The following is a 24,434-nucleotide window of genomic DNA, read 5'->3' as shown; positions in this document are numbered from 1 at the left end:
ACATTTTTAATAAGGAGAGGTTAGTTTTGCTCATAGACTTAAACAGTCACAGAAGATGCTATTTGTGAAAAAGACAACAAAATTTGAAAAAAGGACAATTTTCTCCAGCTTTCTGTTACTGTTTTTTTACTATTCAGAAGATCTGTCTATTTTTAATATGGCTGCCAGCTAAAAGCTATCAGTATACAAAAGGAGGATCAGAGACATGCAGATCTCTGCACCAGTACCAAGCCACCTCATTTTCAGGGTCCTGAGGGCCGTCTTCCTAGCCTGAATGAGCACACAGACAGGCACCTTTCTTAATAAGGAAAAGCATTCCCATTTACATAACTTAACTCTGGTCATGAGCATCTCATTGGTTCTTTTATGTGCTCCTGCCACTGGCAGACACAAAACACAGCTGACCCATAGGCATTCTTAATTGTATTTAGAGAAGGTTCATATGGTTTCAAAACAGTTCAGATTAAGTCTATAGGACCTCTGGATAAATTGGAAGAAATAGAGGTTTGGCTTGATTTAATTAAATTTATTTTAAGCTGATCTAAAGCCACACTGGTACAATTTTGAATTTAACCATCACCTTCTGGTAACTTGTTATTCTGGGAGTAGCTTGTTCACATGTCAAGGCTTTCAGATTGAGGAGCTGGCTGTTAAAAATACCTCTATTTTTCTGGCACAGTTATTAACTGGTACAAGTCAATGCTTGTAAAACTGGTGTTTGTTATTTGAAATATCAGCCTTTAAGTAAATATCTTTTCATTACCACTTTCCAAGTGAGTAAGGTACTGAGAGTGAGGGCACAACTGAGTAGTTCCAGTGTTCCCTGTGGACCCCTGGCACTGCCACCTCTGATATTTTCACACCTTCTCCATCCTTGAAGACTGCACAACAGTGTGAGCTTCCCAGGTTAACTTATTACCTGTGTAAAGTGACAGGTTTTTTGCTCTTAATCCTTAAACTTATGCTACTGTAATAACAAAAAGCCTCGTTAATAATTACTGTTCTTCACCACGAGAGACATGCAGGCACTCAGACCGCTCCTTTCCTTTTCTCCTCCATCTCTCCACTGTAATGCTTTGTCCCCTCCAGCTCCACCTCTGTAAAGACTTTGCTCTGATTTCTGCTCCTGTTGATGCTCATCATCTACAATCATTGCTTTCTCTCCACCTCACTTCTTCCCTCTCTTCCCAGCAGCTGTTTTTTCACCTTTCAACTCTGGCACAGAATGGGTCCAGCAGTACTAATCAGAGGATTATATTTGCATAGTCCTCACTGGCTGCTCAGATCAGGTCCAAGCATCTCTGGTAGCTCTGCACCAGGTGGGCCAGTGGGTCCCAAAGAGGCAGCTGGGGCCAAGACTGTCAGAGGCTGCTTCTTCCCAGTGGTCCCTTCACTCTTGTACTGGCATGGGCTGCATCACCCTGGAAGGGACCAGCTGTCCCCTGGCCACCTGCCAGGCACTGCTGCTGGCACTGCCATGCTGATATAGTGTCCTCTTGCTCAGCAAGAACTCAGCACTGGCCCTGTCAAATGGCAGTCTGCATTTGAGTAGGGGAAACTTACATTTAGATTACTGAACCCCATCAGAGGAAAACTTTGGGATTTTTGTGACATTTATCACACAAGCATCTGTTCTTTTCTCAAATGGCTGTTTGCATTGGTAAATTCAGGTTCAGTATTCCTAAATACTGCTTGGTTTAGGAATGTAACAAAGTGCTCTTCAGATTTTCAACTGTAGCTCTGATAAATTGTGGAAAATGGCTGTAGTTTTCCTTGTGCTTCTTCTTCTGCTCTCACAGGGCCAGTGGCAGCTGAGTTTATGGCCTCGTGGCCCCAGGGCTCCCTGCTGATATTAGGAGTCCCTTTTCCTCTGGAACAGAAAACCAAATGTATTTGTGATATAATCATGATATCAACAGGTAGGGAAAGACAATGACAGCATGACCACAATGACAGAAGAATGTGCATTTCTCTTTCCCATCCTCTGAGTATCCCCATTTAAGCCTCCACATCTCTCCAACTTCAGGAGAAACATGTGAGGCCAGCACTACCAACTGGATGGATCTGAAGTTAGGATCCTTTAAGAATTTTTAGATATCTAAATGAAATACTGGCCTGATATCCAGGAAGATTCAAACCTGCTTTATTTTACCTCTGCAGCCCTAGAAATTACATATCCCATATCGATGTCCAAAAATGAATTTAGTGGTTTAATTTGTGTTTAAATACATTGTCCCAGGAATATCTCACTTTGATTAAGAAAATTCTATTATTGCAATATCTAAATAGCAGCAATGAATGAAACCCCAGAGCATTTTATTCCAAGTGGAGGAGGTGTTCAAGGATATACCAGATGAGTACACTATCTGGATGAGAAAAGCAGATTTCAATAGAGCACATGTGGAAATGGACATCAGAGCTGTTGGGCAGAGAAAAACTGGAGAGAAAAAACTTGAAGTTTTTCATGTATTTTCTTACTGCTCAGGAGACTTTACAGCTCCATCTGAAGAAGGATACTTCTTGTCCATAGCTGGAATTGAATTTCTATATTTGAAGACCACACTTAGAACCTGAGTAAATGGAATCGGAGAACCTAGCAAGTTCTGGTGAAGAGAAAAGTGGGGAAGAGCAACCAGTTTACAACTCTACCAAGGATTTTTTTGTGTACTATGGTCTCCAGGAGATATAGAGTTGCCAGAAAAGGGCTGTGGGAGGAATCATCCACTTCCAACCTCTTTTTTTTTTTTTTTTTTTTTTCCTCAGAACTATATTTAAAATACTATAAAAATGTCATTTGTTTTGGATAGTTTTGCCTGATCCTGTTTCTGGCTGTGATTTACTGCTGATATCTTGGTAAATGATTTTCCTTGTGATTTAGAGTAGTATTAAAACTAAGCAAAGCCCATCACAAGGATCTCAGTGTAGTTCCAGAGAACTTACTCACAGCTTTTCAGCAGCTGTATTGTTTGTGTAATTTTGTGTAAGAAATACCTAATCCTGCAAGTGATACTCAAGGGAATAATACCACCGACAACAAGCATCTAAGTTTAGCACCAGATTTGAAAGCTGGCACACAGTCAATAATACAGTCCAAAACTGCTGCCCAGCACTTCTACAACAACAGTCACAGCTGAAGACTATTGCACACCCACCAGACATTCTACAATAACATGCCTGGGAGGTGTTCCCGCAATAGTCTTGATAGTCAGTGAAAAAAGCAGAGTGGAAATAAAACCCCAGCTTCCAGATATAAAATATTTTGAGACTCCATTCAAGCTATTATAGCTGTGCTAAATCTGGCCTTGAAAATTTTAGACATGCTACTGATGGGCATGAAAAAACGTTGTGTCACATACTAAATTGAGTATTGTTGATGCATTCACAAATGGCCATGCAAAATTAGATAATTTAATGACAAAAAAAAAAAGTTAGTGAACACTGCTAAAGAATTACATGCAGTACCATCTGTTGGCTTTTTTCTTCTTCCCTTGAATCTTTGCACGTCCATTGAAGGTTACTGTTACCATCTAAGTTGCATAAACTCAGCGTGAGTAAACAGAAATGATTTATTTTGTGAATTTCCAAGTTCAAAACTTGTGAACTGCAGCATTTAGCCTTGTCATTGATTAAACTGTTTTATAAAGAATTTCATTAATCTTACTTCATTGTGTAAGTTATTAATTTTAGAGGATTTTTTGCTATGTGTTTTCATAGTTCAGTAAAAAATGATCAAGTTAAAGTGGAGATGGATATGGAGCAGAAGGTCTGTGCCTTTAGGGACTGGCACCAGTTATTAGACACATATCTTAAAGAATCTGAAATTCCTCCTGGCAGGTGTATCATAAACAAGAAGCTGTAACTTATGGTCTGATAGTGCTGAGCTACTTGGCCATTATAATTAAACTTACATTAAAAGAACCCTCCTGCTGTTCCCCTCTCCTTCTGGAAAGGCTAGCAGTTTTCTTCAAACAATTATGACAGTATTTCTAACACCTCTGCATTAGTTTTCAGGATATAAAAAGCCACATGCTCCTTTACACGGCCAGACTGCAAATCTAGCAGAGGGGAAAGGAAGCACAGGAACTGGGAGCAGCATTCCCCATCAGAAATGGGAATTGCTGGGAAGAACTAGGCAATAGCTAGAGTGATCTATTCTTCCAGTTCTATTTTAAGATAAAGTGACATAGATACACAGCTCTCTAGCTGAAAGAAAAAAGAAAATCCAAACAAGAAAATTATGTCACTAAGAAGCAATTGCTTTCCTGGGTTGGCCAACAGCTGTATATTTAACTCATGACGTGGGGGATGGCAAAGACAAAGGTGAAGCTTCCCAGGTAGTGTGACCACTTTGGTCTCTTCCTCCAGACAACCCCAGTCTTCAGGTTCAGGCCCTCTCCCAGGCTGGTTTCCCCCTGGAGTTCAGTCTCCCACACACCTCCTGACTCTATTCAGGATCTGGTTCATACCTCATCAGTAAATTGCTCCCTCTCCCATTCAGTTCCATTGCTATTCCTTCACATCTTCCCTTCATCTCTGTTTTCTGCTACCTGCAGGATCCAGTATACTCACAAATACCAGAGTTTGCATATCATGAGATTGTAAGGGCATTTAAAAACTAAATTTGAACCTCAAGTGATCCTATACCAAATGAATTTTCAAGTTTTAATTTGGGCAAAAGTTTGACACACATGAACAGAGCTTTCTGGCTCCCTCATGCTCCTGCTTGGGGCACTAGAAGTTTATAGGCCCTCAAATGCATTGACTTGTGTGAGAGTACCAGCTTTTCTGCAAACAGTTTTTGGCTGAGTTCTACAAAAACAAATTTATTCTCCAAATAGAAATTCATAGACACAGCACTTGCAGGTTTGCAAAGTTATAAGCAACCAAAAGACAGGCTAAAATGGGAATCAATACCAAATCTTATCTACAGCCAATGCTGGGATCTTGTTTGCAGTAAGAACACGTGCCTGAATAGTATCTATACAGCATCCTGTCCACCTGCTGCCTCAAGAGATATTCAGACTATGTCATAAAATGCCAGCAATTCCAATTCTCCTCCGGCCAAGCCTTCCAACTGTAGATTTCCAAAGTGCACAGAAATATTTATAACTAGCATTCATGTTGTTAATTGAAATATTAGTGGGAGATACCGGCTGCTTCATGTATCAAAATACTGACATTTATTATTACTGGTTGGCAGAGACTTCAGGGATCTTTTAAATTGTTGTACAAATTTGAGTGTTAATGAAAGCATACTAGTGGAGTTGAGAGAGACCCAAACATGAGCTCTAACCCTTTGCTCTACCCCTGCCTTTGTAAGAGCTTTACTCTGCAGAGCCAAAGCCTGGGCTGGGTTCCCTGGAAAGCAAAGGACTAGTATCATAATTTGACTTTTTCCAATTTCTTTTTCTCAGCTGTGCAGGAAGAGCACACCAGATATTTGAAAAGGCTTATGCTATCCCTATGGCTTGGTGTGCAGTTATATTAGCAAGAAGAATGAGAGAAATGGAAAAAGAAAGTCTCGGGCAGCCTTGAAAGATGTTGCTTTAAGGAAGCTTGGCTCAGTCCCTTCAGGGCGAAGATGTGTTTTATCCCACGCATTGCCAGTTTGAAGTTGCATGCCATTTTCTTAATTGCATTTTCAAATTATTAAGAAGCACTGCTGCTAGCATTATGATCACAAGTGAAATTAATATAGGCTCTCACTGATTTTGGAATGATTTTGAAAATTATTACATGTGTAACATTACATGTATATTAAATAAGAACATAATGATCATTTAGACATTTTACACAATATAGGAACAGCAGGTGCAATTTCGTTATTCTCTTTATGCAGCCTGATAACCCTTATAATCCTCCTTCTTGGAAAGACTGACTATATAATTGTATCAATCTTGTAGTAGCAATCTTGCCTAACTAGGAGGATACATTACAATTTAGACCTCCCTATCCTAGGTATTGTACAAACAGAAAGAAAAAGTGGATCCATGACAAACAGAAATTACAATCTTAGTCTAAGACTAAAGTCAGTAGGTGGCAAGGTAAAGAAAAAGTATAGTTTTGTTATAGTGCATTTTAGAAGCTGAATTGCCTGTTGCCTTGACTTACCATGCTACAATTTCAGGATTGATTTTACCTGAGCAGTTTGTTAACTTTTCATTGTATCAATCCAGACATTTATGCTGTGTACTCATGATAGTGGTGCCCAAGAGATTCGGAGGCTCATGACAGCTTTAGTAGCCAGCCTTTGGATAAATACATGGAAGAGCACTACACAATGAAAAAGCAGAGATTTCATTCTCAACATCCTATTAGTGTAACTCTTAAATAGTGATAGACTCTCACTCAAGTGTGACATTAGAGGGACTATAAGACACTCATGGCTCAGAATCCCTTAGAAAGAGGTGGAGGATTACTGGCTAATCCTCCTTTAATGGTTACTTAACAAAAATCCAGTAGATTATATAAAAGAACCTAGTTATTTTGTGTCTTTGACTGAAATATCTGATTTGCTGTACTAGAACAAGGCACACACTGGACACAGCATCTCTGGTCCTGCCTTTCCTCCAGTTTTGGTGCATTAGATCTTTGTGCTTTGTTTCTGGCATTACTTCCAATGAATAAGTGGAAGTGAGAAAGCAGAGGTCCCAAAGCTCCAGAGACACTGGAGTGAGCTGTGCTGGTGGTGGGACTTCCCCCCTGGGCTCCTCTCCAGGGATCCATGTAGGTGGGCTCTGTTGCACACCAGCTGAGTGCTAGAGCTGACTGGAATGTTTCAGCCACACAATTTTGCCTGAAAACTTGTATTTGTCAAAAAAAAGCACTCAGAGAGAAAGCATAGTTTCACTGAAAAAGATCTTTCAGGTTTTAGATAGAATTTTTAACTGCAAAGGAAGTTTTCCCCCCAGAACTGGACATCCAAGGCATAGAAACCATGATTCCCTTCCCTGCTCTACCTGAAGTGCCCAGAGTATTTCAGCCTTCATTTCCCACTCTCTTGTTTAGCACCCTCAATGCTAGTAATTGATTATTGCAGGCTGGGTCCATTTACTGTTCTTCAGTGTTGGGAGTGTTTCTTATTTTGTCCTGCAATGAAAGCTTGTCTCTTTTGCAGCCAGAATATCTATCTGCTGACGAGCCTTACTGTGACTGTCAAAACTGTACCAGCAGCTTTTATCTTCACAGCACATAGGAAGGCCTTAGGAAAAAATACTGGACTTTTAAGGTGGAGAGGGCACAGAATCTTGCTAGTTATGTCTGTCCAAAGCCACTGAGGAGGTCTGTAATTGAAGTAGTTTTTCCTATTTTCTCTAGCTATGAGGCCATTGTAAGCCCCAAAATTTACACAGAGATGTACAAGGATCTCCAGTAACTCTAGATCCATTTATTTCAAATGAACTTAAGAACTCAATAGCCCTGGCTCAAGCACTTTGGCTGGACAACACATTGCTGAGTGTAAATGACTTGAAGTCAAGAGCTACTTTATCTCCACTTGCAGACTTCTGCAACTAGTTCCTGAAATCATGAAGGCAAAATGATTGTTCTTTCTGAGAACACAGAAGCTTTGGTTGTCTTGTTGCTTTATTCCCTCATCTTTTCTAGTTGTCCTTAAGTTAATTACAGTTAATTAAAAATCTGATTTGCAGATCAGAAGTAAAATTCAGTAATCTTTTAATTGCTGTTGAAACATTTGCATAGGCGTTTCCACTTTCTCTTAAGCTGGTGTAATTTTTAATAAAATCTTGTCTGGAGAGTGAGGTTAGCAGACACTTTGTTAGCAAAACAGCAGCTTAACAGCTGGGGAAGGCGGACCATATAGCCTGTTGCTATAGAGTCTGGCTGTTTTGCTATTCAAATATCATGCCTTTATATTATGCCTTTAGGAATATTTCTAAGACAAGCTTGCATCATATTGGATTAAATCAAATCCTGACAGTTTTCTCTGACTATCTGTAATCCCGTATTATTAATTAACTATAAGGTATGAGAGCTCTGACAGTTTCTGAAATGGAAGAGAGCAAGTTCCTTAGGGCTAGAGGCTAAGAATTTCAATCTGCAAAAACATACACATCAATGTAGTGCTGTGCTTTTGTACTTTTTGTTTCATTTTGCAATATCAAATACTGCATCCCAGTTGTATAATCCAATTCATGTTACTGGACCAAATAACTATACAGACATAGGACACTGCTTAAGTTTAAATGCAGCATGTAGAGGATATGAACATACAAAATGGCAACAAAACACAGAGCACAGAACAAGAAAATAACAGATATGGAAAAATAAGACTAGGAAGAATCTTGACATATGATCCCCTTCTTCTCCCTCACTGCAAGATCAGCTCTGCCTTTGCTGCTGTTTGCAGCAACTGGGATAAGGGCTCTGCAGCTCCAGAGATGCTCTGGCTGCATCCCCTGCATCCTGCTGTCTTATTGGGTCATTGTCATTATGGAATTTAACCTGCTGTCTCACCTGGGATTCTTTGTCCACAAGTTAAACTCATTGCTCTTTTCTTCTTTGGACGATAATTTACTACTGTGTGATACTTCACTTGCTGCAGGAAGAAACTGTCAGAAATCAAAGATTTTAGGCTCATAACATATCAGTCCAGACACATGGTGCCCTCCCTATAGCTCTAACATGTGATTACATATTCTGCCACAGGTTTGCCACAGATGTTGCTTTTACTAGGTTTGCAATGGCTCTTGTAGCAGCGTCACTGTTGGTAGACGGTGCCAGTGCTGTGTTTTGCAATCATGGGTAGCTATTTTCAAACACATCACTCCAACATTGATAATGCATCACCAATTAGTCTGAACAGAAGCTCACACTCCCAGCTGCACTGATTCAGTACTGTAACACTGTGCATTTCAGAGCCATGTCTTTCACTGTTGCCTTTGTTGTGTTCTTTTTCATCCAGGCATTCTCCATACACCAGTTGTTACAGTTAAATTTTGCTCAGATTGTGGCAATTCCAACCACTAACAAAAAATCCTTTAAAAACAATCCACAGGGCTTGTACGTCTTGTGAGAATATGTGGGTCTTGAAAGACCAAAGGAAATCTTTACCATAGGAAAAGATAAGATTTATTTAAAGAGTATTAACATTATAAATCTTGAACATGTTTTAAAATACTACACTCACTGAACTCTTAATCACATTTGAACATGTAATGATGGTGCCAATATTTTGTAAGTTATTATAAAAATAAATTTCTTCAGAGATCTACAGAGTAACCATTGACAACCAAAGTTTCATCCTGTTGAGTTCATTCCATCAGTTTGGGAAGAAAATTTTTCCAGGCAATCATGTCTCAAATGCACTCGCTAATTAATCTGCTAATATTAAAGGCAAACAGTTGCAAATCCTGCAGGATAATTTTACCCCTTGTGCATTCTCTCTATAGTAGATCCATTACTCTGATGCAATTAAGATCCCTGCATTTTTGCAATGATTCACTAACAGTAATTTGTGATGCAGCAATCATATGGTGTCCCAATGAACTGTACATATAGTAAAGATACTGCTAGGTTTCAGATTATTCCAAGATTAATGAAAGAGAGAGGCTGTGGCAGAGAGAGCCACTATACTGAAATCATGTGTTATTAGTTGCACCTTTAAAAATACAGTCTGTTTAAGGTACATATGATTTGTGGGAGGAGCAGCATCTAAGTTTGTATATGTGACACTTCATACACCAGAATATGGCCAGTAGTCTTTTAAAATGCTTCTGTCAAAGACAGGAACTCCCACATGCTCCTATTACATCCCAGGTTTGAAAGTCATTTATAAATGTTTAGACAATGTAGAACAGGCAAGAAATTCATTAAGCTATTCCTCAATAGCTAGACAGAGATAGGAGTTTCCATCTGGTACAGCCCAGTGGTTCCCACTGCAGTGAACTGACAGTGCATATGGTTTCTTTTGGCAATTAGTTCACTTTTTAGAACTTTTCCTTCCAAGCGTGGGGGAAAAAAACCAAAACAGGACCAAAAAAATAGGAAGGTCTCCCTGCTTCACCTATGTATTTATTATACCACTGACTCTGTGAGAGTCCTGTATATTAATTCTACAGTAAGGAGCTATTGTTAATGTATCTTTCCTGCTGGTCTTTACTAAGTTGAATGATTGATGCATCTGTGCACTCTTCTTCTAACTACATATTCACAGGCAGAATTAGAATTATGTGTTTTGTAGTTGAATTTTGAATAAGTAAATTCCATGTAACTAGCTGAGAACAGTGATAAGAAATTTCTCACTTCCATATTGATGGGGCATGAGACAGCCAATACCTGGTTTTTGTTACAGTTCCCCTCTCAGAGTGTGATGTTACTTGTTTTCATCACTGACCTTCTCTGCCATCCCAGTACTCTGCTGGGTATTTATGCATGTATCAGTTCTTTATAAAATACCAGAGCTTGAACATGATTTAAAAGAATGTTGAAAACTTACTTCATTTAAAACTAAGTTAAATAATATTATTTAAAATAACTTAAAATCCTAAAAATTGATTTACCTAGAGTTAAAATAACAGATAAAGGTTCCATGCCCAGCAACATTACTCACAAAAATTTTATTAATCTTTATGGCTTTCTTATACACTTTGCTCCATTGATAGTTGCTATGATTACCTGTAAATGCCATTAGTTTCATTACTTTATCAAAGTACACAAACCAAATGAACATCAACATACACTGAGCTTTTTAGATTAAATTTTGTTTGAAGCTTACATTCCCCCTGCATTTCTAAGCAGTTATATAGAATTAAAGACAAGATAGATCTTTCTTTTGATGATATTCTGAACCAAAGCTTTAGAGAACACTGTGTGTTACAGGAGACATGAAAAAGATGTGACAGTTGGCAACACTGGTTGTGTTTCGTTACCATCACATCCGAATGCAGGGAAGCTGCTCCCAGCACTGCTAACATTTACTCCTCTGGAAATCGCCCAGACCACCATCCTTCTCCAGGCTGCAAAGAAGGGAGAAGGTATCTGGAAGCAGTGATGAAAGCTGGCTGTTAAAAAGCATGCTCTGAGCAGAGATTTGTTTTGAGTCAGGTGGCAAAATATCTGTCTGTGAGCAAGACAGGCTTGTGAGGCGTCTGTGGGCAGAGCTCACTCAGGTGCTGGCAGGTTGCAGATTCTCCACCAGCTGGTCTGAAGGCTCTCCCGAGCCCGTGGAGGAGACAAGCTCCTCCTCTCCAACCAGCAGTTTTCAGTTTTACAGGGAATGAATAGCAAGAGTGCACCTACTGCTTATCAGCACAGAATAGCTAAACCTCTCTTCTCCTGGCTCACATAGAGCAAGTCTCTCCAAGACTCTCACACTTCTCAGAGTGTATGGCTCAGATCCTCCCGCTAATCTGGTTTTACAGTATTGTGGTGTAATGTCACACTTGTCTGGCAGCTTGTCTGGCCCTCTAAGCCCCTCAGGATGCTGTTGTACAAGACAACCATAACACATTTCCACTTCAGACCTGTGGTCTAGCTTGAAAATGCAAACATCTCCTTTACCACACACCTCAATGCACAATGATATACAGCAGAGGTACTCCCTAGCAACGAAGTTCAAGGAAAAATCTTCTTATTTGGAGTTTAGAATACGAAAACACAGAAAACAAAAAACCATGCACAGGCTGTGAAATAAGTGTTCATTATAAAATTAAATAGAATTGAACTTTTTAAACTTCTGTGTGTCTATAGCCATTTCACCAGAAAAAGGCAATTTTGGAGAGGTAGCTGGAGGCTGTACCACTAGGGATTTACTCCTGTAGTAGTGATGACTGGACCATGTATGAGTCTATTTCAGGGACTACACGGTGATTTAGCAGAGCTTTAGGCTCCCTAGGGAGTAATCAGTGGTGAGGGTGCGTGTGAATGTGATTATGGGGACCTCAACATACCATATGTTCTACAGGCTCAAAATATGGGAAAATGATTTCCTAACTGGTAACACGTAACTGAAACAGCTGCTGTTTTAGAAGGAGCAAATCCATCACCTAGGATTCCCAAGAGGAGTTAAATCATCACTTGATACATCAAAGTGTTGGATTAACTTTTCCCTGTGAGGCAGAGTTTAACTGCTGCTGTATTTGAGCCAGATATTTGATAGTCTTTGTAAATTGAACAAAGCCCCTGCATGCCAAAATTAAATGGTGATTCTATCTAAAGAAAATAGGGGGTTTCCAACCATCTCGAAGGAGGCTTTGTGAAAAGCAGAAATCTTTCAAGAGGAAATATACTTGAAATATCTTGAAAGATAATTGTTTGGATATGTGGGACATGCAAACTAGTTGTCCAGGTTAAAAGAAAGCTTTCTTGAAATAAGAGTACAAAACTGTTACTGTCAACTGAGGAAACCACTACTATTTTTAAAATACCAAAATACCTATAGAAGATGACCTCTGCCTTAGTTTTGCTTAAGGCATGCAAGACCCATGCTAGTCAAAACCCCAACAATCTCTTTGAAGCATTCCTCAGATACTATATCTGTCTTTCACAGAATTCAGACTTCTGCAGTGGACAGTGGATGTCTTCAGACTATGGTCACACCCTGTGAAACCCAGACAAGCAAGTAACAAGGAACCAGTTTTCATAACACCTTTTTTTCCATTTACTTTCTAGGAAACCTTGATCACGTTCCAAATTGAAGACCAGTCCAAAGTGATCCATACACCTTTATAAGAAATTAAAATACCTAAAGCTGAATTTAAGAGCAGCTTATAATACATCACAACAGCTTTATTGCTTAAGACAAAAAGTAACTCAAGACTTCTTTTGCACACTCAGTCGAGAGGGCCTAATTTTGGAGCTCCAGATTCTTTAATATTCCTGAAAATGTCTTCTTTGCCAAAGAAGAAGCTTTCCATTCAAGTGACCTTTTCACTTCCAGGCCACATTCCAAAAAAAAAAAGGGAAAACAACCCACAAATTAAACAAAACCTAGGCAAAATTCTAGTTCAAGATGTTCATCATTTTATTGGGAACTTTGCTGTAGGTTTATATGAAAGCTGTTTCTGTTTGATAGTTGTGGAAAATCATTTAAAACCACAGAATACAAAGTCAATGGGTAACTTTAAAGAAGGGGACTCTAGGCATCAAGAGATGAAAGATATTCTTCTCTTAGGACAGTTATCTTGTTTTCTCAGTTCTGGATGGCTAGATGCCAAGCAAGCCTGAAACTGTCACAAGAAGGAGAGAACTAGATGATGATGAACAACTCTCTCAGCTGCCACCACTCTGGATTTAAGAAAGCTTTAGAGAATCTAGGGGGTATTAGACAGACCATAAAGGAGAGAAACTGGAAGAAGGGAAATCAGAGTTGAGGGACTCTGAGATTCACTATAATAGACACAAATACGTATTATATAATATACCTATAGATATCAAAAGCAAATTTCATGGGCCAGAATTGATGCACTGTAAGGAAGGAAAGGAAAAGGATTTGACATTTTGTCTTACAGTGACTGAGGGAAAGAGGGAACAGGGAGTCCATACAGCCCAGAGTATTGATAGATCAAGTGCTAGGGAGATTAATTGGAAAAGCAGAAAGCCACAGAGGCAAAATCTTTCTGGAATTAAAGAATTAGGCTAATTTTTGGTCCAGAAAAAAGAAAGAGGTTCAAGGGGATGCAAATAGCAGCTCTGACACTGGTTCAGACATAGGTTTCTGGAAGCAAGAGAGGAAAAACCTACGCACGAGAATGAAGATAGCAAAACAGAGATGAGATCTCAGAGCAAATTAATTTTAAGGATTTCAAGAAGCTCAGAGACAAAGTGGAAAAGGGATACGAAATGATCATTGGAAAAAGGTTGCTTTGTATTTACTTGCAGCAGTGGTGCTAAAAGCTGAACTGACAGGCAGGAGGTAAGGAACTGAAGAGAAGGAAGTGATTTTATGGCTTACAGGAACAAGTAGCCAGAGGGGAAAATAAGTCTTAATTGATGCAAGGTCTCCTAGTTTATTCAGAAAAAAATTACAATATTTTTCCTGTTAATTACTAGGGACAATTCTTGAAATGCAACAGCTTGTTTTAAAGAGCATATGGTAGGGGGTGCTAGGCAAATGAAGCAGACAATGTGTTACCAAAAGAAGAAAATCTCTTTTACATAAGGAGACATATGTAATCCAAATTTATCCACACCATACCATCCAAAAGGGTATTTTAAATCATGCTGTCTATAACACTAATAGTCAGTCTGCAATTACTCAGTGAGGTATGTGCAATCAGTACTTTCAGACATTACTCCAGGGGGCAGCTTGAAGCTTAGATGTATAGAAAAAAAAAATGGAATGGTAGCTAGGAGTTTGTGTGATAAGCGATGGGCTAACCTGGCTGTGATAAGTGATGTGCCAACCCAGCTTGATCACATGCTGAGGCAAATAAATGGTCCTGTTGTCTGGAAGCTACTCAAAACTCTGCAACCACAGGATTTACCTCTTTTACATAAATATAATTTTTCTGCCTTCCTCAAGCACTCTTTGAATATGTGCTAATAACTTAAATTTATTTTTTAGCAATGCTCTCTTTATGGCATTAGGTTTTTATATCTCTGCAACAACATGGTTCTCTTACTGTCTCATTGCCACCTTTTGTCAGCTGCCTTCCAGTTTTATATTCTCTGGCACAGTGTGAAGAAATTTCTGATCTACCTTCTCTTATATCCACCCAAATACTTTTGTAGATGAGCCACAGAGGGGAAAACTGGCAGCACTCTGCAATTCATCATAAAATTACCTCTGTTTAAAATAAAATTTTGTGTTCCTATGATAAAGTCACAAACAAACCATGTCACAGAATGGATCTTATTAAAAGCAGAAACTAATTATGAATGCCCATCTTTCCAACATCAGTGAGCAGGATAGAGATCTGAAGGAGGATATGGGGGACAGTGGCTGGCAGCAGGATTTATGTGGGAAGACAGGGTCCCACAGTGGGATCTGCTCTGGGAACAGACATGCAGACTGCTGGCTGCTTGGGTTGGGTAAGATACGGTGCCCATATCAGCTCTGGATCACTCAGGATGGTCGAGGGGTGCCAGGGGGTCTGAGGGGTAGGGTGAGTGGGCTGGCACAGCCTGCAGCTCAGGGGGCTCTGTGCTGGCAACAGGTGCTGGCAGTGCCACCTCTGAGGAAAAGGGGCTTCTGTGGCAGCCTCTGTGTTGAAGTGGCCATCTGGGTTCATGCTGTGTGGCCCCCTCAACTCTTTGTGCAGGTTTCCAAGGTGGAGTAGGGATGAAGAGCACAGTCCCAACTTCACACTTAGGTTCTGCTGGGGAACCAAAAACCTGCAAGCAGCTCTCTGCGGCCAGCTGGGAAGCCAGCCCACAGGTTGCATGGCAATGACAGTGCCATGCACTTTAACCTGAAATGGATTTTGATGAGCATTTTGGGTGTTGTAGAATGAGAAATGATGACTAGTATTTCTTTGTTTAGGATAAGATCAAAACAGAACCCACAGTGACTTCAAAACAACAGTAAATCCTATGTAACCTAAAGAAAATATGCCCTTCCCAGTTTTGAGTCTCCTTCAGTCACAGCAGATACTGTGATGCCTCACCAAGAGAGTGAGCATCAATGTTGCCAATTCAGCCATCATGTCCTCCTGATTGCACTGTTTCTGCCAAAGGAGCTAGCAATAGATGCAGCTGCTTGTAAAGAAGAACCAATTAAAAACATGCAAAGCTTTCATGAAGGTGAAGCACATGTACTAAGTTAGCAGTTCAATATCTATCCACTCTTGACTTAGCTGAGTGGTTCCAACAGTTCTTTATTTCATACAAAGGCTAATTTGTGTAGCAATATCTACTGAGAGAGTAAGGCCAACTTTGGAGATGTCATAACCACAAACAAAAAAATCTTTCACTTCCTGACACATCTTCGTGCATGATCTTGCAGTACAAAACACTAGTCCTCTGTGAGTGGCAGTTTCCATACCAACCTTGCTCTCTTAAGCACACTTATGAAAAGCTGAGATGAAAAGACTGGAGTTGAACCTGACAGCTACTGCACCCTGTGCTCACTACGACTGTAGGTTTGCAGCCCTCGCCTGTGGAGGTGCTCACTAGAGAGCACTGCAGCAGGAGCATCACGCCTCCATTAAACCCAGTGCCAGGTTAGGTATCTACATTAGTCACAGGGAGAGCTAGATATGGAGGAATGGAAATCACTACTGAATGAGGGGACACCTTATAATAGTCAATAGGAAGTGCTAAAAAGGGAAGAGTGTTTCTTCCAGACTTAGACATCTGTTCCTTCTCTGGCCCCAGACTCGAAAAACATATGTGAGATTCACAGACCAACACTCTGTCACTTAAATCATTTCTTTGGGTACAGACGACCAGCTCCCTTTGTTTCTTTAAAAAACATAGTCAGTGGCAACATAATTTTATCAGCTAGTCTGGTGTTCAGATCTGAGTCTTTTCCAGCATGAGGCAGATCAAGCTCACTTCCCAGCAGACAGATCTGTGTGGCACACTGGGATGAGCCTCCTGCCTGGTACACATTTCCTACTGTGCAAAAACAGTGGGAACAATTTTAGGGTCAGAAGGAGTGACAGTAGGAGAAAGCATGATGTTGTAAATCTGAGAATTCAGATAAGACAGAGGGCCTTACTTCAAGCCTTGCCCAAACACGAGTAAAAACATGCATTAAACAGTATTAAACAGTTGCCATACAGTCACTCAGCATAAAATAAATTATATAGTGATCAAGAACTAAACCCCAGCTATGTTCATGAAAAGCAAATGCTACAAACATCTAGTACCTCTACATCCCTCTTTCTGAGCAGAAACTCTCACTGAAGCTTCTTCTATTTTAGTTGCTATTCCCTCTCTTACCTCTGACCAGGCCTCACATCAAAGCCATCTTTGCAGTTTTCCCTTTACAGCCCATTTCTAGCCCCTCTCCAGGTACAGCTCTAGGCTTTCTCTATCTTTCACCTTACCTTTTGTTCATTTGTAGGTGGTTAAGCTCCTTTCCATATCTGCACCATGTTCTCAGTCATAGTTACTTTGAATTTTAGCTTTTGCATCATGACTCTGGAAAGATGTTTCCTCACTGTCTTGCTGCTAATTAAAGCTAGCTTGCTGAGGGCTCTGATCCACAGTCCCAGGAGATTCCTCACCCTTTCATTTGGCACACAGTTATTTTCCAGGTGATTAGTTATGGTATTTTTAAGTGGTTTACAAAAATGATGTTTGCTAGGTACAGTGCATTAAATTCTCCCATCAAAGTCATACTCTTTATATTTTTAAGAGGAAGTAATTATTAATCATGCTAGTTAAAATATTCATTGTAATTTTGAATTTGTCTGCCACTTTGAAAATAAACAGATTGTTTTACTATTACATATGTTTTAGAACTGCATTACTTAACACCCAGCTGTAAGCCTGAGTAAAAATCACAGAAACAGAAATCTGTAGGCAGATGTTGCATTTCAACATCCGTTCTCACACTCAGCTCAGAAAATCTTGTGTGCAGATTACACTTTCCTCGAGACGATCCAGTTCCTAACCATTGACTTGGCATCAGCAATTACATCAGGGCAGCAAGGCAGAGTACATGCGTCCTTTGAACTGACTTCATGGATCATTGATCCCAAAAGTCATTGAAGGCAACAGGTGGTTAGACAGCATTACAGGCATAGGTTTATTGATTCAACTCCTTAAATAAAACATTATGAAGAAAAGACTATCACAAAAGATCTGCAGGTTATCCAGCAGGTTTGTGGTGTGCATCTCACTCCTGATATAAAATATGCATGGTACAAATGCCCTGGGAGTCTGCTCCTTGTCACTGGGGTTGTGTCACACAGAGCAAGCCAAGCAAAGGCAGGATGTGTGTGAATAGCATGTTTACAGCAGTAAGTGACTGAGCACTAGTGCTGAGTTCATTCCCTTTGTGCCTGCTAAAAATCAAACTTTCCTCCAAATTTGATGTTTAATACAGGCTGAATCTTTCCATATATTTACACCGATTTTGTTTGTCCAGCTATCTCAGGTCTCACTGACTATCCAGGCTCTCCCATGCCATTTCAGGGCAAAATTACACAGGTCAGTCATGATTTAAAAGCTGATTTTGCTCTGGAAGGAAAACTCATACAATTAGGGTCAGCCACAAGGTGATTTTAGAACCTGTCATCTCCACAGAGCTGAGCTGAGCTCACAGGCTGTGTGATGTTGGAGCCCAGTTGTTCGGCTCAGGAGGGTGTGGAGGCACGTGGGTGATGTGGTTACCTGTCCAGCTCTTTGGATGCAGCACAGAGGGTCTGCTGAAATTGCTTCACAGCTGCAACACCTGGCTTGCTGTCTCTCTTAGCATTCCAAGGCCAGGGTGAGCGCTGAGGCTTATTGCTGGTGTGCTTTTCACCACAGTCTGCCTACCCTGGCCAGAGTGCAATGCCTCTGCTGCCCAAGGTAGCCAGGAGCTCCCCACGCCACCAGTGCAGCTAACATCCCAGTTGTGTCAGGAATCACACGTTGACACAGGTTGTGGAAATGATTCCCTCAACTTGGTGGCCCCACTTGCAAAAATATTTTTGGGAATGGCACTGACTGATAAAAATATGCACTGTAGTCTATGCCAAGGCAGTGGTAAATTTGCTATAGCAACATAGTATGTCTGATGGGTATGTTATTCTGAAGCCTCAGCTGTGGGCCAGGACTCCACACTAGATACTGCACAAGCCCAGACTGAAAACTGTCACTGCGAATTTGCTTTTTAAAGTAAGTGATTTGATGAATGATGATAGCCTCAGTTGTCAAAAGTACTGGTTTCAGAGTACAAATCCTGCTATTTTTATCTTCAGTTGTTTGCTAAACCTCCAAGTAAACTTTGAAGTTCCAGAGCAGCTTGCTTTCTCACGAAATATTTTTGAGTAATTTCTGACTTGCCTTTTAACTCTGCCCTAGAGGTAGCCTAATGAAGTCCTGACAAAAAAGGACTTCAGGAGGTTGTAGAAACCCTCAGTCATTGACGAATATTGATATTTGCAAAGATGTTTCACATGGAATATAACACATTCACATTTACCAAATAATTGTTATCTCCAGCCTATTCATACATGACACTGTGCTTTCTCTCCTGCAGTGGAAGAGCCAAAACATAACTTGGTGTAAGATCATGTAGGCTAAGGATGACAGAAAAAGTGCAATGAGAAACAAGGGGGTGCAAAGCAACCCCATGGGGACTGCAGCTGCCTCCTGCTGAGACAAAATGTCTCCAGAGACACCAAAGGAAACTATTTCATAAATGGGCCCTCCTGGAGTATGAAAGTCTAAAGGCATCCCACGGGCACAGAACAGCGAGTCATTCCAAAGAAAGGGGTGGTTTTCATATGATATGGTTAAATCATGCTGTGTAGTCTATTTATTAATGCTCTAAATGGTTTTCTTATTTAGGTTACTTGTTTCAGATTAAATCCTTTTTCCAGTTGGCAGTGTAAGTAAACAGCTGTAAGATGAGGTTTACTTCCTGGTGCTGGGATGTAGGAAGGACTCCAGACTTACAGTGTGCAGCTCCTAGCTAGTGCAGAGTCGATGCAGTTCCATTTGCATAATTTTAAAATATCAAATTAATCCTGATTATGTAACTTTAACTTTTATGCTTACCTAATGAACCTGAACATGACACGTGTACCTTAGACAGCTATTTACACCTGGGCTGAATTTTGTCTTTAAAAGGCCTAGTAAGGTGAAAAAGATTTCTACAACAAATTTCATCCTATTTGATAAACATACCTCTCTGTGTCAATCCTATAATGATTTTAGATAGAACATAAATGGTTATATGAATAAAAGTACCCAATTCCAATGGAATTTGTTTCATTACATTCACATGTTTTGTTTAGCATTTTTATGAAACCACATGAAAAATGAATGAATGCTCAAACTTCAGTTTACATCATTCCTTAGTGATTAATTACAGCATAAACACCATGATTCTTCTATACTGAAATAGAAAAAAAAATACCTCAGAGACATGTTTAATCATTTGGATCTAATAGTGCTGTGTTTATTCATTCCTTTTTGGTCCATTAGAGAGTAAATTAGATTTGATTCACTTACTTTGATTGGCTTAATTGTGCCAGTTACAGATGAAGTACAAATAAAACCGTAATAAATCCAGCAGATGTTTAACCTGCTCAACCAAGATCTTTAACAGTCAATTCCAATAGCAATTTACACTCACCAGTTTAACCAGACCCTTAGGAAGTTGATTTGATCTTTCTGAAAACCAGACACTTTATTTCTGTGTTGCTGAAACAAGACTGCTGTACCATATTTTCAAGTCTGGATTGTTTTATAAATACTTTTTGTGATCTTGCTCTTCTCTGTGCTGGGCATTCTCCTCTGCCAAGAGGATTTTAGGACCAGGTGTAAAAGTAAATCCTATGGCTTCTCTCCAAGGTAAAAACACTAAAGGTCACTAGTAGAGAAAACAACAATTTCAGAATAAAATTATAAAATAATGGGTTTTAATGTCTTTGATTTAAAAATCTGAAAATACTTACATCTAATGCATAATGCACTAAACCACAAGGTTCATCAGATCACAATTTAAATTGCTGTGACCTTTAAGTATGCTATTTAATATGTGCATGAGAAATTTTAATACTAAATACCATATCTTAGTCAAATTGGTCTTTCACGTGGCATTGCGAAGCCATCTGTATCTATAGAACTAAAAAGGACAATATACATGAGCAAACCAGTCCATGCTGGAGTTCATTATGCCCCACCAAGCCCCACCAAGAAATAAAGTAGCTTATTAACATAGAAAAATGTCAGTTATTTTAATTATAACAGGAGGTGAAAGGAATCTTCTCTGAGTGTGAAATTACTGTGAAGCCGTCCATTGATCCCTCTATTTAATCAGTCTCTTGAGAACACTAGGAAGATGGAAGAGTATCTGATTAGTGTGGAAGTGTCAGCCTGGAATTAGCTTTAGGCACCTGGCTTTCATATTGAGGGCTTTCCCCTCTCCACCCACAAACCTGGATCACTGGCTGGATTTACCACTTACCCCACTGAAGCAGGGTTCCCTCCCTGTACAATGCCAATGGGAAAAACCAGAGGATGCCCAAACCTTTTGGTTAGGTTTCCTGACCAAAACTCACCAGGTCCCAGTGAAGAGAACAAAACCAAAGCCCCCAAATCAGTTACTCCAAAGGCATCCAAGAAGGCCAAGCAGACCACTGTCCCTGGGATGAAACCCACTGAGGTGGGTCAAGGAGAGATCCTTCCCTCCCCAGCCAGCTCCAGCAAACCATGGGCTGACTGCGCGCAGGGACATGGGACTTACTTTGGACTGTACAGGGGAACAGCTGTGCAAAACTTACAGGACATTTTGAAGGGATTTAGCGTAAAATGGCCTATGGGACATTTAGGGAAAGAACCAAGGTTGGGAGAGGCGTCCAGGTGGTTGAGGGTTTTGGTGAAGCAAGGAAGAGGCCCACAAGTACCAGGTACTTCCATCAGTTCTCCGCAAGAAAATCACAACTTGACCATGCAGGCAGAGCCTGCTGCTCATGCAGGTGCCTATTAGTGTGAGGAAGTTACATTCCTCCTTCCTCTGTTGTAAAATCTTTTACTTCTCCAGCTAGCAGCAGAGGATGATATTCAGCACACCATTGAATTCACACCCATACTGAAAACAATCAATTTGCAATCAAGATATAACCTGGAATAGGTTCTGAGTACTTTGAATATTGAATAAATCTGTCAAAATCAAATTCTGTTCATAGATAATTCGTGAAGAGTAGAAAAAGCTAAAACAGCAAAATAAATGTTTGATCTGCATAGTTTATGCTGTTCTGTCAACATCTGAATTATCAACCAGAACATCTCCTCAGATTCTTCAATGTCAGATCCAAATTTACTGCCCCCAAGACAAGTCTGATGTGTTCAGAGGAGGCTGAGGTGAGCTGATCAGTGCTAGGCATGTATATACCTTCTATTAGCACTACAATGGCCATCTCTAGGAAAAATCTCTTCCCTATAAACCAGCTTTCTGTTTTAAACCAAACTAAACTATGCAACGTCTGATTTTTCTTCTTTTATTCAGTTTACCATGAAAATTGCCTGTGAATTAAACCACAATCTCTAATAATGTTCACTTCATATTATTGATTTTTAAAAAGTGTTTGCAAATAAAATCTCTATTTAGAGCGTAAAACTTCTCAATACAGTCCTGAAACTGTTCATATTGAACTAGACATCTTACTCTCAGACTTCATCTTTGCTGCAAACCCTGTCACTTTAAAAGAAGGAGCCCTTTATTAAAACAGTATTCCTACACCAGCAGAGCAATACAGGAAGCTGTGATTGGATCTGACAGTTGGTTTACTCTTAACATTTGATCACAAAATTTCCGTGCCATCTGCGGGAAGCCACACAGGCAAATGTGTCATCACATCTAATAATGAAAAGAAGAAACAGACAGAACGTGCTGTAGAAACAGACTGCTTTAATTAACCCCCGAACAATGCTTTGCAGAATTTGCAGAGGAGAAGTCCTGTGTGGACAGGTTGCAAAGGAGAATGTCACAACAACAGCAAAAGAGGGTTTTACCTTGGATGCACCATAGATTTATTAAGAAAACCTTCTAAGTGAAGCATTAGGGATTGCACGCCCTGCAGACCTCTGAATTCAGTGAAGGCAGGCAATGCTGGTAGCAACTGGCAACTTTGCCTTGTGACAAGGGCAGTGCCCAGCTGTGCTTGCAGACTGTCTGCCTCGGGCCACTGACTGCACTGACCATATGAGATAAGGGTGTAGGAGACTTGAGAAGTTCAGTAGTTATGCTTAGGAGATAAAAAAGCTGTCTGATTTTTACTCTGAATGGGGGTCTCCAGCCACAAAGAGATGAATAGAAATAGACGCAGAGCAGCATCCCCGGTGCCAGTCAGGGTGAGGTATGGTGTGGGGAAAGCATTGGGGGATGAAATCCCAGGGTGATTCAAGCACGTGAAGCTCTGAAGGACTGGCCTGTGCTGATGGGTAGAATATAGGTGCACTTTAGAGAACAGTTTGCTCCTGCACAGGTCATGACACTCCTATGTGATTTATATCTCTGCAAAGAAATGGCGCTATGCTGTTTTATCCTGACTGCATGCCCTGCTGCCTGGTTATTCTGGGCTGAGGACAAAGGTGATAGCTTGCCATGCTCATTCAAAGAGATGCAAATCTTTCATTATTGAAGGCAGCCTGAGTACCAGGACATGGTTGCAGTGTGAGTTGTGCCAAACACCACCCGACAGCCAGGCAGGAGGGAAATCCCATAGTGGCAGGTTGGGCTCACTTGGACAGTGTTTGGATGCCTGGGGAAAACAAGTAAAACAAGGATTGTTCTTACCTGCAAGTCAGCACCCTGTTTCAGCACACACTTGAGGTTCCAGACTGCCCCTGAGCCTTCCCAGCTGCTTCCTCATTTACATCTGGTCTCAAATTCTGCTGCACCAATGTTTGGAGGAAAGCAAGTGGTGATACTACTATTACTTTCTTTATGTTTTTCAAGCATTTTATTTTTTCTCTGACTTTGGCAGGTTGGTCATCCTCCCCAGGTATGATCTAAAGAGGTGACACCCAATGGTCCTTCAAGACACTCCAGGCAGTGGGTTGTCAGGAAGTTTCTTGGGATTTTATTTGCAGTCCAGATCCATCTGCAACAGCATAGCCAGGGTTGGCTTTGGGCACTTTGTGGAAGCACCCATGAGTTGTCTGCTCAATGCCAGCTCAGCACAGCCCTGACAGCGATGTCCAGGTTTGGCAGCTGGAGCTCGCAGTGTGCTGGGACCTTCCCCTCCCAGCAGCAGGCAGCGGATGGATGCGGCTCAGGCTGCCCCTGACCAGGGACAGGCAGACTTGGCTGGTGTTCAGCTCAGGTTGCAGCCCAGGACCCATTTCTACCCAGCCCATTTAGCAATTCAGTACTTAAAGTAAAAAAGGAGGGTCTGTGGTGTGGCACAGAACTTTGTGGAGAAAGGCAGCTGACAGCTCTCAGAGCCATGGCAGGACAAGCACATTTCCCATTCTGGTCTGTACCACTGAGAATGACACTGCAACACTCACTTATGAAAAAATTAGCACCTTCATAACATTCCTGTGTGACCAAGTGTGGTAGCACTATACCTGTGTGAAAATCGGAGTAATTTGCTATCCTTGAATGCCACCTATAGGTTAATGTTTTCTGAAATAATCTTGATAAAAACCATGGAAGACAGAGGTCAAAGTGCAGTTTTGGATCAAAGTGCCAAATTTTTGTGTGCTTACATTGATTTTTGTAAGATCACTACTTGTCCTCAGGACAGTTGCATCCATTGCCTGATCACAGTTCCTCTCTATATGATTTTACAGATCTTCTCACTCATGGTCTTAATGACTCATTTATGAAGTTGTCACTCAAAGGCTAATCTTTTGCAGGAACA

Source organism: Aphelocoma coerulescens, chromosome 2 (genome assembly GCF_041296385.1).
Source record: "Aphelocoma coerulescens isolate FSJ_1873_10779 chromosome 2, UR_Acoe_1.0, whole genome shotgun sequence".
NCBI lineage: Eukaryota > Metazoa > Chordata > Aves > Passeriformes > Corvidae > Aphelocoma > Aphelocoma coerulescens.
The sequence above is the reverse complement of the archived record's forward strand: the minus strand, read 5'-3'. Positions refer to the sequence as shown.